The following is a 17,246-nucleotide window of genomic DNA, read 5'->3' as shown; positions in this document are numbered from 1 at the left end:
AAAAAAAAAAAAAAAAAAAGAAAGAAAGAAAGAAAAAAAGAAAGAAAAGAAAAAAAAAAAGTGTTGGTGCCCTTGCTAGCTAGGGCCAGCCTGGGCTATAGAGCAGGACTCAGTCTCAAATAGTAACCGCACTAGAGATGTAACTCACTTTTCAGCAGCACTTGTCCAGGACGCCTAAAGCCCAGGTTTCATCTCCAGCATGGTGTGAACTAGACGTGGTGGCTTCTGCCTTTGGTTCTAGAGCTTGGGAGGTGGAGGAAGTGTGATCAGGAGTCCAAGGTCATCCTCTGTTAGTACCGAGTTTGAGGATAAGACTAGATTGTGTGAAAGGCTACCTCAGCAGCTGTGTCCCCGTCCCCCTCCACCACAAAATGAAAAACTCCAACCAGAACAAATCAGGTATAGATGCGTAGCTCAGTGGTACCTACTGGACTTTGTGAGGCCCTGGGTTCAATGCCTAACACCCTAAACCAAAACCCATATTCAGTTAAATCTCTTCTCTACTCATAATTTTCCATGCTTCAGTCTCTACGACCAATCAATTCTCCATTGCCCTGGTGCCCAGGCACATTCACTTTGTGCCAGCAATCCTGACCCTCTGGCTCTCTCCAAACTCAATCAGTGGGGCTGGGTTTTTGCACCTGTTGGTCTCATTTAGACAGCTGTGCTTAGCACTCTGTCACCTTGGTTCTGTTCCCAGTGATCTGTTTCCAGCAGGAGATCACTCATTGATGTAAAGAGATAAGTGGCTGGTGCCTTGTGTGGCTCTGCTGGGATCGTATTCTTTCATAGACAGTGGGTGTGGGAGGGAAGGACCCATCCCCAAATGCCACCTATGAAAACAGGGCACAGATCCTTTGCAGCCTTTGTGCTACAGCCAGGTCACAACCAGATGGAGGTTGGCGTTCGTTAGCATGGGAGGTGGGCTTGGGTCTCCCTGACCTGCAGAATGAGCTCCAATGATAGATGGCTGTAGAGTTTCTCTTGCTATGATGAGACACCATGGCCACAGTGACTCTTATAAAGGAAAACGTTTAATTGGGGTGGCTTACATTTTTAGAGGTTTAGTCCATTGTTACGGTGTGACATGGTGGCGTGCAGGCAGACATGGTGCTGGAGAAGAAGCTGAGAGTCCTGTGTCTTGACCCACAGGCAACAGGAAGTGATCTGAACTGTAACACTGAGCGTACTTGAGCAAAGGAGACCTCAAAGCCCACCCCTACAGTGACACACTTCCTCTAACAAGGCCACACCCACTCCAACAAGGTCACACCTTCTAATAGTGGCACTCCTTTTGGGGGCCATTTTCTTTCAAACCACCACAGTAGGGCTGTAGATCCAGGGTCCCAGGAGGCAGCAAAGAGGTAGGTGAGGGAAAGAGATAGACAGGGACAGAGACTCTTTAGGACAAGCTCGGTTCCCTGCTGACCATGGAAGTAGGGATCCGAGGAGACTGAGGGGCAGTTGGGAAGGAGGGGTCACAGAAAAAGTTGGAGCTTGCTGAATAGCGTTTGCCTCTGAATTCAAACGCTCCTGGAGGAAGATGCCCAAAGCTACTGAAACTTACTACGCCCACAGACTGAATAACGTACCAGGAGTTATTGGATTATGGTTGGGGAGCCCAGGAGCATGGTGTTAGCATCTAGTAATGGCTCTGCGCTGTGGCAAGTGTGGCACTGGATATGGGGTGAGGAGTAGTTGAGGAAGACACCCGAGGTCAAGCCCTGGCCTCCATATCACGTTCATATGTACAGACCCATGTACCCCACACGCAAAAACATGCACACAGAATAACTAGTCAAAATATTCATGTGTATATTTACTTAGACAGGATTAAGGACACAAATGAAACCATAAATCATATTTGCCGCTAGGTTGTAGATCTTACCCTCAGGAGAGAGCTTGTGCTTTCATTTTGTATTCTTATTCTGCTTAAAAAATCAGTAGTGAGGATTGAACCCAGAGCTTCACACATCCTAGGCAGGTGCTTTACCATTGAGCAACCACAGTTTCTCACTGGAGGATTCTAGGCAGGGGCTCTACCACTGATCCACACCCCAGCCCCTCACTGGGGGATTCTAGGCAGGGGCTCTACCACTGAGCCACACCCCAGCCCCTCACTGGGGGATTCTAGGCAGGGGCTCTACCACTGAGCCACACCCCAGCCCCTCACTGGGGATTCTATGCAGGGGCTCTACCACTGAGCCACACCCCAACCCCTCACTGGGGATTCTAGGCAGGGGCTCTACTTCAGAGCTACATCATCCCCTTCTCTATGTTTTTGTTTAGTTTTGTTTGTTTTGATTTTGAGACAGATTTTGTTTTGTAGCCCAGACTGTTCGTAAACTTGCAGCTATTCTTCAGTCTCTCAAGGGCTGGGACTACAGGTGTGTACCACGACTCCCGGCTCTTGACTTTGAGAAAATATTTTATGCATTTGAGTGTTTACTTGTATTTATGTTGTGTTCTTTTTACCTGTATCATGTGTATGTTCCTGTCCTTTGGAAGTCAGAAGAGAGTATCAGATCTCTTGAAATTGGAGTTATAGTGTTAGGGAGTCATGGGAGAGGAACAGCAAGCAGCTCTGGAACGCCTGAACTACAGTCTTGGGGTCAGCATAAACAGGCTGGGTGAGCCTTGGAGAGACAGAGTCTGAGGACTTTGTGTCCTGAGGACCTCAAGCTGCTCTGTTTGTTGCCCTCATGGTCGGTCACCAAGTGCTGTGGGGACTCCTTTAGCCAAAGCGTTTAAGATACTGGCCCACTTTGGGTGTATGCCAACAGCCATGTCTGTCATAAACTATGAGCTGTATGAAAAGCTAATAGGGTGTGTCTAGCCCCTCATTGGGCAATGTTACCGGTACTTGCAATAATAGTGATTGCTCTTTTCAAAGCATTGCTATTGCAGCAGATGAAAAAAAAAATCAACCACAACCTTAGAAAGAACTTCGGGTGTAGACTGTTAGTTAAGATTAGGCTGAGATGTTTTTGTTAATGGCTTTGAGGTGGAAAACCTTGGGGAACAATTTCAAGTGTAGAAATGCACACTTTTGTTTGTTAAACAAGAGACTCACTGAGGCCGGGGAACAAAGACAGTGGCAGCCTGGCTATTGCTGGCTGATGAGCCTTTCTCGTTAGGATGGGTTCGTGATCAGAGGTGATGAGCAATTCCTTGTACCCATGTTTGTCCTCAGATTTCTAATATGACTTAATAAAAAACTCTTCATGGGTGGGTATGCACCCTCAGGATTTAAAGTAGAAGGGACTGTATTCATATATAAAAGTCTAGATTCTTCTAAAATTTTTAAAATTACCTTTCGAGATAAATAAAAAATGATCGATCCTTTCTTTGTAACCTTAAAATGCCCCAGAGGATTGCGTTTTACTCTCTTGAGATAAAATCTATTGTGTGATCCGTCACTGACTCCACGCCTCCTCTTTGGTTCTTGAGCTGCTGAGAGCTGTTTCATCGAAAGCAATACAGTTAATTTTTAGCTATTACATGGGGGTGACAATCAAACCCGGGTCCTCTGGAAGAGTAGCCAGTGCTCTTAACCACCGAGCCATCTCTGCAGCCCCTCATTTCTTCTCTTTTTCTTTCTTTTTTAACAAGTGTTTGCATTTCACAGTCATTAAGATTAAACTATTTCCCAATGTTTACATTGCTGTAGAAGTTTTACATAACTGTAACAAAAAGTGGTTACGAAAAAACTGTTTTGGATTAGATGGGCTTTCATTTAGAATGTCCAGAACATGCTTGCATTTAGATTTTTTTTTAAACTTTTCTTTTTTTTAAATTTATTTATTTATTATGTATACAATATCATGTCTGTATGTATGCCTGCAGGCCAGAAGAGGGCACCAGACCTCATTACAGATGGTTGTGAGCCACCATGTGGTTGCTGGGAATTGAACTCAGGACCTTTGGAAGAGCAGGCAATGCTCTTAACCGCTGAGCCGTTTCTCCAGCCCCCGATTTTTTTTTTTTTAAGAAAGCAAATGGACACTGTTCTAATGACACCTTTGGGTGTTTTCATTGCCTGGCTTGATCTACAGTTCCTGAATGAACTGGGCATGCTCAGTGACAAGTGTGACTGGAACAGATCTGGGCTTCCCTTTCCACTAGTCACCTGAGCCCAGGTGTATCATCTGTCAGAAGACAGGAACTGGCTTATGTTGAGGAAGAACAGAGAGGGTTTCATGCTCCCCAGAGTCACAGAGCAGGGACACGGCCTAGAGAAGGACAGGAAGGCAGGGCTTCTCTTAAAAGCCCCACTGGTAACTCGAAACTTCTCAGGTTGGAATGAAGCAGGTCCTGGAACTGCTCGGGGCCATAAAGGATGGAGCAGAGCAGTGAGAAAACTGTGGTCCCTGCAGGAGGAGTTGGCACAGATGATCATGGCTGCCTACCAGGACAGCACACAGAGATGGCCTCCTGGCATATGTCCCCCAAACTCTAGAGCCTTCTCAGCCTAGGGACAGAGGGTGTGAGAGCATGGACTATGAGGTCTGCTGTCTCCCAGCAGGGTTCCTGCAGGCTTCTCCCTTTGCAAGGCGAGTATAGTGATGTCTATCCAGCTCAGCCTATGTGTTATTCTTTTGGTCCCTGCCCTAGCCACGCCCACTCCTGTTTTTAACCTCCGCCCGCCATCTCTCTCTTCCTGTTTTCTCTCCCGTTGTACACACGGGGGCTTTTGCCTCTCTCCTCCTTCCTCCCTCCCCCCTTTCTCTCTCCCTCTCTTTCTTAATAAATTCCTATGCATATCTTTTGTGTTTATGTGTCTGTTACCCGCGGCCACCGCTAGCGCGGCGCGTGCCCTCCCGCTGGTGGGAAGCTGTAGCTGCTTTCTCCTGGCGGGCTCCGCCAACCCGCCCGGGGATTGTTTTTTAAGAATAATACAATGAATTGCAGATGTGTCTTGTCTTAGAACGGGGCAACCAATGGCCATAACCTCATTGGAGGTGAAAGACGAACCCCATGACCGGACACACGGATGCTGATTGAGTAGTTGATGGGACCTGTGGCCGGCTCACCCAGGGTTAAGAGAGTGCACTGCACATCACTGGTATAGTACATTATCAGTTAAAAACTCCAAAGTCAAGGAATGGAGAGATAGCTCAGCAGTTAAAAGACTTGGCTATTCTCCTCCCACCCCGCTCCCCCGAGACAGGATTTCTCTGTGTAGCATTCCTGACTGTCCTGTACACAGACTGGCTTGGAACTCACTGAGATTCACCTGCCTCTGCCTCCCATGTGCTGGGATTAAAGGCGTGGGACACCACCTCCTGGGACCCTGGTTACTCTTGCAGAGGACCCTGGTTTGATTCCCAGCGCTCACTTGGTGGCTCACAACCATCTGTGACTCCAGTTCTAGGTGCTAAGTTTCCCTCTTTGGGCATCTGGGGGCACCGCGCGCGCGCACACACGGTCTAGACACACATGCTGACAAAACATCCTCACCTTTTCCTCAGCTCCCTCACCTGTCCCCAGCTCTCTCACCCTGTCCCTGTGTCTCTCTCAGGCTGTCTTTAGCTTTCCACGTCTCTGTGTTTCTCTCCATGGCACCAGGTGCTTACTGAGCACCTACAAAAATGTCAGGTGGTGAGCTTCCCGGCACTTGTTTCCATCCCATGATGTACCTGTACCATTAGCATCCTTCACTTTTCCAGATGAGGACATTTAAGACTCAGAGCTAAGTAGACACTTATCCAGGTCTCTTCAGCAAAACAAAACAAACAACCACACTGTGATATGGACTCTGGTTTGTCAGACTTAGAAAACAGTGTTTTTCTACGACTTACAAGCACTTCCTAGAGCGGCCCCCTTGGGACAGGTACAGGGGAGGTGGGGATGAACACATCAATGGAAGAAAAGCTGAGATGCTGACTCTGGGGAGCTGTTGTTGCCTGCTCCCTCATCTCAGTGAGTCATTTCAAATTCCCATGAGCAGCATTCACTCCGCAGGTTAAGAAGTTTATTACTTTTCTTTTTTTGAGATATGGTCTCATTAGCTCAGGGTGCCCAGCACTCACTATGTAGCCACCATGCCTGGGCTATGCCTTGCTGATGATCAAGTCCAGGACATCATGTGTGCTAATCAAGTACTCTCTCAACTGAGCCGTGTCTCTAGCTCAATATCAGTGTATTGTCACCTTCCTTGTCTCTTTGTTGTTTATCCACTCACGGAACCCATAGGACCCTCTCCTCACCTCTCACTGTCCTTTGTCTGTCTGTCTGTCTGTCTGTCTGTCTGTCTGTCTGTCTGCCTCACGTTCTCCTTTAGCAGGCTCTGAGCCAGACTGATCAGGGCTGACACCCGACTTTACTTCTGGACTACAGTGGCCCAGAGCAAAGTGTCAGCCACTCTGTGCTTTACTGTGTCCACCGAGAAATGTCAGAGGACAGCAGCACCGTAGGTATTTTCCTTACTTGAAAGATTAGTTCTTTGAGATTTTCATATCCTGTAATTTAATCACATTCACACCCTCCAGCCAGTTCCTCCTAGAACCACGCCCCTTCTCCAACCACCCAAGTCTGTGTCCTCTTTTTTCTTTTTAAAATCCTTTCAAGTCCAGTCGGGGCAACAGTCCTATTCTGTCAGTGGATGACTAAGCAGATTATTCTGTACAAAGGATGCGATGCTTTCCCATCATGCTCTATGCTCTCTGGGTGTGGAATGGGGACCTAAGCTGCCCAGTAAGAACAAGGTCGTGGGTTCATAAAGTCCATGGTGATGTCTTGCCAAGCTCATGAGTGTGCAAAGGTCCCGTGTTCCGCTGGTCCACCCCCATGGGGTCAGAGGAGTTTGTATGTGCCAGTTTCTGGAAGCCTTGACTTTTAGACTCAGAAACAGCATTTCTATCTGGTTTCCTTCTCCCAAATCAGATCAGGCTTGTTTACCTCTGTAAGCGGTTGGTTGGTCATTTTAACAGAGAAAGAGACAACAATGAGAACACATTTGCCCCACAATGGGGAGTTAGGGCCTGAGTCCCACTGAGATGGGCAGGATGCAGGTTTACCATGATAAAGGAGATAGACCCTTTCCTGCCAGACACCAGTAATACTAGAACCATCCCACTTCCTTGAGGTCAGAGGATTAAGGAAGAATAGAGATGCAGAGGAGAGAAGAAACAGGGGTGGGGGATTAGGAGTGAGGGGAGGAGGATGGAGAGAAAAGGACAACAGGGAACATCATGCCCCGAGGGGCAGAAAAAGGCATTCAGACAGAGAAGGATTAAGGCGGAACAAGTCAGGGAGAGAGTGTGACTACCTTAGTCAGAGAGGTGCAGGAGTCCATGAAGATATGTCTCCTAACAGTTGTGTTCCTGTGTTATCAGATCCCTGTTTTACTGTCTTCTCTACTTGTTCTAAATCCTCCTCTGCATCTCAAGTCACAGCCAGACCTTCTCTCTGTTTCTCTCATCTGTGTCTATGGTTGTTCCAGAATAGAGGTAAAGGAGAAAGATAACACACACACACACACACACACACATGCATGTGTGCAGAGTGGTTCTTAAATGTAATTTTTAAAAAAATGTGCTTGGTTACTCCCTGACATTCATACCACTATTGCGCCAGTGGGCGTATCCTGCAGGCGGTCATTACTGTACCTCACAGGGCTCATAGCTGGCTGAGACTGATGGTTGCTCTTCTCCTCCAGTAGCACACAGAGCACCTTCTAGCACCGTGAACACTAGGAAGTCTGGGTGAGGCTTCTGGATGAGTGCCAGCTAGATTGCTCCATGTTCTTCTGCACTGTGAGAATGTGGTGTCTTCAGCAATACGGGTTTACCATCAAGTTGTGAAGGGCAACCAACGGCATTGGAAATAGACTCTGATGTTTGGGGGCGGGACAGTCTATGGGAGCCACTGGGCCAACTCAAGAAGATGTAGCCTATTCTTGACACTAGTGACATGAACCATGAAAAAATTGGTAAGTGGAACCTTAAAGGTTGAGGGAAAAAAAGCGTGGTCCCTTAAATGACACTGTTGCTGGGTGCTGTGGCATACACCTTCAATTTCAGCATTTGGGAAGTGGAGTTTGCTGTAATTTGAGATGTGTCCTGTAATTTGGAATGTTTGCTCCCATGCACATTTGTCAACTTACTGATTATTTAAGAAAGAGATTTAAGGAAGGGGCTGTAGCTCCCTTGGTAGAGTGCTTGCTCGGCATGTGTGAAGCTCAGGTTCAATACCGAGCTCACCATATACTTGGTGCTGTGCCCACCTGTCATTCCAGGAGGTGGAGGCAGGAGGATCAGTTGGGGATTGGTTCATGACCATTTTTGGCTACAAAGCAAATTTGAGGCCAGCATGGTATAAATGAGACCTCTCATCTCAGAAACAAAGTCCAGCATTGCTCATGTTTCTACCATCTTTCCTGCATCGCCCAATGGCACCGAGTTTGCTGATGATAGAATTGCTTAGAGCAGGCTTCCACCTTATGTGCTCTGATAAAGCTCTGCCTTCCAAACTCTTTGTTTAAAGTGTGAGTATGTCTTCTGTGGGCTGTGAGGTGGTCAATTCTCTTCCTAAGGATGGAGTGAGCAGACAACGACTGGACAACAAGGGAACTTTATTTACAGAGTGGGAACAAGCATTTAAAGGAGAAAGTAAACCCTGAGACCCCATGGTGGCAGAAGACACACACCATGAGACACTGTGAGCATCATATCTCTGCACTCCTGGTCTTCTGCCCCTGGGCAGGTCTCACTAGAGCCAGCCTCGGGGGTGAATTCTCATCTTCAGCCAAGGGATAGAATCTCAGAGGCAGAGGCAGGAATGTGCTTCAAGCCTGTGTCTACAGTTCGAGTCCCACAGGATGAAGTGTTGGGATCCCGAGCAGGCTCTCTGCTTGAGACAGAAGCTTCAGAGCAGCAGTCCTCTGACTTGTCTGTCTCTGTGAGTCTTCATCACACTGTTTCTTCTTAATAGAGCATCTGGAAGCTCAGCCCTCAGCCAGGAGCCAGGAACATGCCCAAAAGTCAGGCTCTGGCTAGGTTTCAGAGTGGGGAATCCTCCTTCTCTGACTGTTCAGTGACTTTACCCCCGCCCCCAGAGGTCATCTAACTCAAATTTATAGAACCATCTGGGTCTCCTTTGGCTGAATGTGTATGTGTGTGTGTAAGTAAATAAGGTGAAAAATGGAGCCAATGAGAGAAGAGTTGTCAAAAATCTAGTGGGAGAGGGAGGGAAACTAGTTCATAATCAGGTCAGTGCCTACCCACCTTTTCGCTGTCCAAAGCACTCCTCTCAGTTCTGGCTCACCTTCCCCAGAAGCTGCTATGGGGTGGGGTTCTCCACCCCTTCCTTCCTGTTGCTACTGTCACTTTGACCATACACCCACCCACATACATCATTGCCTGCTTCCATGAGCTGTTCCACGTGGTTCACCATGGCAGCTCTGTCTGTCAATCCCATTCAGCTGGGGGTTGTATTTCTTTCCCAGCTGCCTCATTTGACAGGTTGGGTGCCTCCCTCCAGGTTGTCAAATAGTAATGCAGAGCAGCTGGAAGTCCTATCCTATTTCCCCTTCTCTTCCACAATGACCTCTGAGCCTCAGGTGCAGGACTGCGCTGTTGGTTGTAGTCACTTTATTCTGTTTTCTCCAGGGTATTGCTGTGTGGTACCTCTGGCTTCAGGGCATTCAGAGAATATCTGGAAGCTAGCAGCCACAGCCTGGGGTCTATCTAGTGACTTTCTAGATGTGTCATAAATGATGCTAATCTGCAGTAAGAGAATTGCACAAATTTATACTTTGACTAGTTTTGAGACATGGTCTCACTATGTAACCCTGACTGTCCTAGAACTCATTTTGTCGCTCGGGTTACCTGGAATTCACTGAGATCCACCTGGCCCTGCCTTCTGCATGCTGGGATTAAAGGCATGTGCCCCACCACTGGCTCTTACACTTTTATGTGCTTAGTTAGTGCTATATCTGTTTCTCTAAAGTTGCCACCATGAACACCATATGTTTCATTGTTCTGAAGTTCTGGTGTAGGTCTAGACTTACAGACAGGAAACCCCAAAGCAGAGATACACACACATGACTTACATCACCATTTCCTTTGTGGCCAGACTGTGTACACTATACAATATTTACAAAATGCTTTAATTTTTTCCTCTTTAAAAAGTTGTACGTTTGTGTGTGTGTTCATGCTTATGTTTAGAGGTCAAATGGTGATATTAGCATCTTCTTCAGTTGTTGTCCATTTAATTAATTAGTTTAATTAATTAATTAGTTAGAGACAGAGTAAAGGAGTATGTCACAAAACAATCCCACACCAGTTTGGAATTATGATTAATAAAAGGGTTATTTATTTAAAGGGAAAGACTTACAGATCACCATCCTAGACAACAGCCTTCTGTACGACCAGGAAAAGCACCTGATAGCCAGAAGCAGAATCCAAAGCAAGAGAGAGAATGGAGGGCTGCCGCCGCTTTTTTAAAGTGACAGATGCCACACCCCAGTGGGCTGGTATCTCAAAGGCTATTGGCTGAAGGAGCAGGAGGAGCTCCTGCAGCACCTCCCCTTTTGTTTAAGTAAGAGAGTTCTAAACCTACTACAAAATTATACACAGTAAGAACAAATATCCTATTTTAACTATCTTAAGTCTTGTATAATAAATAACTTGGCCAAGTCATGAGAGGAAAGTAGCTACATTTATCTAGTCTTCAACCCATTTGAAGATCTGAGAAGGGAAATAATGTTACCTGAATAATTAGGAAGTGTAATCAAACAACTTCCAAAATATGCAACAAATTACAGAGACTACTGGCTACCTGGGCAATCACCCAAAGTCACATTTGCAGCATTGAAGCAATCAACTTTGGCTAAGGCCTAGAATAACTGATTATTTTTAAAGGCAAGAAAAAAATTTAAAACCGTCTTACCCTGTCTTGGCAAGATTTGACAGTTCTGCTTATCCATTTCTGGATACTATGTATTTTGTCAGTAGTTGAGGTATGGGCAGTTCCTTGCCCAGAGACTAGTTTTGCCAAGAAGACAACCTCCAAGTGGAGTGCCTTTGGTACTCAACAATCTCTCGGGAATAGATTGGTGTTGCCAGGAGCAATTGTGTCTTACTACCACAGAACTCTAAATGCCATTTTTTTACAGCTCTTTGAAGAGGTTGAAGATTATCTATTTATACAAATATAATCTCTATGTATCTAAAAAACCCGATTAGTCTAACTATAAATATGACAAACACAGATGACTATTAATCTATAATTTTTTAATACTGATATAACTTAAAGACTAAGACAATAAACAACTGTGCAAGAAATGAGGACAATGACCTCCAAATGTAAACAATGCACAAGTATACATTGCAATATGGTAAATATATATATATATCAATACATAAAAATATATAAGTACCTTAATCAGAGGTAGAAATGTACACTGCAATATGGTAAATATATATATCAATACAATATATATATCAATACATAAAAAATGTTTTAAACAGAAGTAGAAGCATGCATGTATATAATATTCAATGTAATTTAACTTTGTATTCATATACAAGAATCTATGCCAATGTAATTATCTATAAACAATAACTCACAAATAACAATCTATTATCCCATCATCCAATCCCCCCCCCTTTTTTTAGAGCATGAAACTCTTAATCTCAGGGTCGTAGGTTCATGCCCCATGTTGGGCACCAGATAAAGGAGTATGTCACAAAACAATCCCACACAAGTTTGGAATTATGATTAATAAAAGGGTTATTTATTTAAAGGGAAAAACTTACAGATCACCGTCCTAGACTACAGCCTCCTGTAAGACCAGAAAAAGCGCCTGGTAGCCAGAAGTGGAATCTGAAGCAAGAGAGAGAAAGGAGGTCTGCCACCACTTTTTAAAAGTGAAAGATACCACACCCCAGTAGGTGCTATCTCAAAGGTTATTGGCTAAAGGAGCAGGAGGAGCTCCCGCAACACCAGAGTCTTTCACTGGACCTGTAATTCACCATTTCTGCTAGGCTGGCTGATTGGTCAATAAGACCTGTCTCTACCTGCTCCACCATATATATGTTCCATGTTCATGTTTAGCTTTATGTGGATGCTGGGGATCCAAACTTTGGTCCTTGTGCTTGTGAGGCTGGTACATTTCTGACTGAGCTATTTCCCCAGCCCCTCTTCAACTTTTCACTAACTTTTGTAGTGAACAAAATAATGGATTTCATTATGACATTTTCATACAAATCATTCTTCACTCCCCTACTACCCTGCCTCTCCCTCTGTAATGAAGATTAAACTTGGTCTCATTTATGCCAGACTAGTGTCAGACCACTGAGTCTTCAGTTCCTCACTGTTGATGGCCAGAGTCCAGGTATGGTTGTTTGAAAGAGAGTGATCCCATAGCCTCATATGTTTGAATGCTTGGTTCCCAGTTTGTGGAACTGTTTGGGAAGGATTAGGAAGTATGGCTTTTGGAGGAGACATGTCATTGGTGGTGGTCTTTGAGATTTCCAAAGTCCAACCATTCCGTTAGCTCTCTCTCTCTCTACCTCATGCTTGTGGATAAAGATGAGAGTTCTCAAGTATTGCTCTAGTGCCATGCCTGCCTGCTGCCATGCTTTCTGTCATGATGGTCATAGACTCTAACCCTCTGGAATTGTAAGCAACCCCAATACACTCTTCCTCTAGAAATTGCCTTTGTCATGGCGTGTTACAAGGAGCAGGCCCCTTGTTTGTCCCGGCCGCCTGTCTAGCTTACACCCACACAGAAATAACCACACAGAAACTGTATTAATTAAAATGCCGATTGGCTATTAGCACTAACTTCTTATTGGCTAACTCTTACATATTAGTTTAACCCATCCCCATTAATCTGTGTATCTCTACTTGGCAGTGGCTTACCGGAGATTCTAACTGACATCCATCTCTGGCAGAGGTTCCATGGCTTCTCTCTCACTCAGCTTTCTTCCTCCCAGAATTCAGTTCTGTCTCCTCCACCTACCTAATTTCTGTCCTATCAACTAAGCAAAGGCAGTTTCTTTATTCATTAACCAATGAAAGCAACACATAAACAGAAGAACCTCGTACACCAATGGTGTCTCTTCACAGCAATAGAGAAGTAACTAAGGCATCAAGCAAGTGCTCTATCACTGTGAACACAGACTCTTTTTAAGTTACTTAGGTAATGGCTGATGCTTAATCTCAGGCTTCCTAATACAGAGATGAGAAGCATGGGTAGCCATGCCCATCCTTAGACCTCCCTTTCTTAATGAGGACTTCATTTCTCTGTACTGGAGAGAGAGAGATAGAGTGAGGTAAGGAAGGTAGCATCTTTCTTGTGATGGTCAGCCAATGCCTGTCTGATGTTGGCAGCAGAGTTATACTTTAGTGATTGAGGAAGAAGAAAGGTCAGGAAAACATGGTGATTTCAGGCATTGCATCTGTACTTTTCTGACCTTGGCAAGGTGCCACAATAGACTTGAATGACTCCAGGACTTTGGTCCTGCCAAGTGGGGTAATCTGGCACTGAACTTGGGTCATTATTTCATCCCGGGATTCCCAGTGGGAGCCATGAGGTGCATTTCATATAGTAACTGTCATAGTCTTCACACTTTAGGGGATGTATATTGCCTTCACCTACTAATAGACAGAAGTATACAGATGTTAAAACCCTTTTACTTAGGCTGCACAGTGTATTAGAACTATATCAGCCTGGGATAGAGAGGGAGACCTTGTCTAAGACAAACAAAGAGACCATCCACTGAATACATTTCAGATGTGATATAGTTCATCAAATGTAAATTTAAATCAACTCAATTGGAAAACTTCAGGTACTCTTGGAACATCAGAATCATGGAAATACTTTTTTTTTCAGTGTGAGGATTCATGAACTCTAAATATAAATCCAAGATTTTTTAAGAAGAGTAAAAGAAAAACAAAGAACATCTCTGGAGAAAATTTTGGTTCCTAGTTAAGACAGGCTATTATTGACAAAATGCTCACCAGATTTCAACAATGACAAAATATAACTAGTCCTGACATTAGCTTACAAGCCCAGCTACTTCATAAATTGAGGCAAGTTGACCATAAGTTAAAGGGCGTTCTGAACTATAAAGTGAGACCTAAAACAAATAGTTGGGTGTGGTGGCACAAATCTGTAATCCTGACAGTTGGAAGGCAGAGGCAGGAGGACCAGGCATTCAAAGCCAGCCTGGGTTACATAGTGAAACTCTTTTTCCAAAAACAAAGCAAAACAACAACAAAAAAGGAAATTAAGGGGGCTGTGGATGTAAGTTGGTAGAGTTCTGGCTTCTGAAGCATACACGAAACCCTGGGTTTAATCCTTAGCATGCCTTAAGATAACCATGGTGGCTCACGCTTGTATTCTCAGCACCTGGGAGATGGCGGCAGGGGATCAAAAGCTCAATGTCATCCTTGGATGCAGAGTAAATTCAAGATCAAGCAGGGCTACATTAGACATTGTCTCTAAAAGAAGACATTATGGTGCAAGATTAGCCTGATGACCTGCTGATCTATCAGGAGGACTGTGTGGAGTCATCCTTAGTCACTGAGTCATGATGAGGTTGATGGTTTCTGGTCCTGGATAACTGAAATTTATTTTGCTGAAAATACTTGGGGAAAGTCATTATTTCTGAAAGTGTGATAATTATGTGTTTTTAAATGATCCATTTCCAGAGTGATGGAGTTGTAGGCATGTGCCATTACACCCACTTTGTGCCATGTTGAGGATGAAATCCAGAGCTTGGTGAATTCTGGGCAAGGACTCTATATCTCCAGCTAATTTTGTCCCATAATGTCCTGTAATGTGATGCTCACACTCACTTTATGCAATGCTAAAGATTAAACCCAGAACTCTGTGCATGCTAGGCAGGCATTCTACCAACTGAGCCACATCTCCAGCCAATTTTGTCCAATGATGCCTCTATCATCTGAAAAGTTCTGTGGATGCCAGTGTTGTTCACGTGGTTCCCTCTCAGTTTCTCCCCCTCTTCCTCTGCAGATGAGTCAATGTGACCTCACAGTTCATTTGTAATCAACTCTTTTGTAGATAAGAGGATTAGAAACAAGTTACAACAGAGAAGATAAAAATCTCATCTGAGGCATACACATATGTACAAGCTTCTGTGATCCATATACATGAACTACACAAGCTTATCCCAGTTGGTATTTTCTCGTGTGAATGATGAATAACAAAGTCTACAAAGTAAATGGTTGTGTGAAGGACTGTCAAAAAAAAGAAACTTGGGGCTTATTGATATGGAATGAATGCATTTTATGTGTGAAAAGACATGACGGTTTTATGTGTGTCTGTGTATGCATGTGTGTGTGTCTATGTGTCTATTCGTGTGTGTTTGTGTGTGTGTGTTTTGAGAGAGTAGGGCAGAAGGCATCAGTTTGGATGTCATCTCTACAACCCATGTTGAAATTTATTTTATTTTTTAAATATTTTATTTATTTATTATGTATACAATATTCTGTCTGTGTGTCTGCCTGCAGGCCAGATGAGGGCATCAGATCTCATTTCAGATGGTTGTGAGCCACCATGCGGTTGCTGAGAATTGAACTCAGGACCTTTGGAAGAGCAGGCAATGCTCTTAACCACTGAGCCATCTCTCCAGCCCCCCCATGTTGAAATTTAAATGTCATTATAACAGTGTTAAGCAGTGAGATCTTCAATGTGTGACAAGGTCCTAAAGCTTTCGCCTTTATGTCACAGGTTGGTTGTGAATGTTGCCCAAAATGTGTGCTTGAGCATTTGGTCCACAGCGGGTGGGAACTGTTGACAGAGATTTTTGTTCCACCCAGTCCCACAGCTGTTTAGTCCCAAAGGAATATACAGAAGCCTACATTAATTATAAACTTGTTGGCCTATTAGCTCAGGCTTCTTATTAACTAATTCTTATATTTTGAATTAATCCACAATTCTTGTCTGTGTTAGCCATATGACTTGGTACCTTTTATCCGTGAGACATTCTTGTCTTGCTTCATCTGTGTCTGGGTGATGACTGCAGACTGAGCTTTTCCTCTTCACAGAATTCTCCTATTCTGGTTGTCCTGCCTATACGTCCTGACCAATCAGCATTTTATTAAACCAATACAAGTGACAAATCTTTTCAGGGTACAAGGCTATTGTCCCACAGTAATTCTCCCCCTTTTTTTCTTTTTAAAACAAAACTCTGAATCTAATCTCCTTTATTTAGCTTTTTTTCCCCATTGTCTATGACAACTTGTATCAACACTCTAAACAAAGACAAATGTCCATAATCTATTTTTTGGGAATGTGGGCATAGTTTTATGGCTACTTTTTGCTGATTAGGGGTGCTGATAATCTTATGGGGCTGTAAAGAAAGTTTAGGATTATGGTCAAGCTTTGACTGGAGTATTCTGTGAGACTTGATCATCTTAGCCAGCAGTCTTTAGGCTATTCTGGATATAGAACTCAGAGGCAACTCCAACAGAGAGGTCCCCCGAAATGTTGGGTCATCTGGACCATTGGCTCCTATTGGAGATTCTTCAGGGAGTCTTTCTTGATCAAACCTAATTATTCTTAACCCAATAAATCCACAGCCTTGCTGTGAAACAATGGTTTTACCCTGTAAACATTTGTTTCTTGTATTTGTTTAATAAAATGCTGATTGGTCAGTAGCCAGGCAGGAAGTAGAGGCGGTGCAATGAGGACAGGAGAATTCTGGGAAGAGGATTCTGCAGTCTACAGTCGTGATCCAGACACAGAGCAAGAAAGATGTGACTGCCTCTCTGAAAAAAGTACCAAGCCACATGGCTAACATAGACAAGAATAATGGGCTAATATAAGTTATAAGAGTTAATAAGAAGCCTGAGCTAATGGGCCAATCATTTTATAACTAATGTAGACCTCTGTGTGTTTTCTTTGGGACTTAACAATTGTGGGAACTGTGCAGAACAGAAACCTCTGTCAACACTGCCTCTTATTTCTTGTGGAAATAAAAGTAAAGCCTCTTTTCCAAAGTAACATATCTTTTGACTTAAATTTTGAAGTCAAAGCATTTTCAATGTATATATGTTGGGTTAATCTAGCAGCATTTGTAATCAAATGTCTTTTAGCAGCTGTTGTTCCTTCCTCAGCTGTCAAACAATTTAAAGACAACACAATAACATACAGCATTTAGATTTTTTGTGTATTTTTATCTTTTCATTACTTTATTTTAAACTCTTTTTTTATTTTTAATATTTGGCTTTTGGAGACAGGGTGTGTGTGTGTGTGTGTGTGTGTGTGT

This window comes from Alexandromys fortis, unplaced genomic scaffold (assembly GCF_014885135.2).
Source record: "Alexandromys fortis isolate MF-2015 unplaced genomic scaffold, M_Fortis_MF-2015_v1.1 scaffold_394, whole genome shotgun sequence".
In the NCBI taxonomy this organism is placed as follows: Eukaryota; Metazoa; Chordata; class Mammalia; order Rodentia; family Cricetidae; genus Alexandromys; species Alexandromys fortis.
This window is presented reverse-complemented; position numbering follows the sequence as displayed.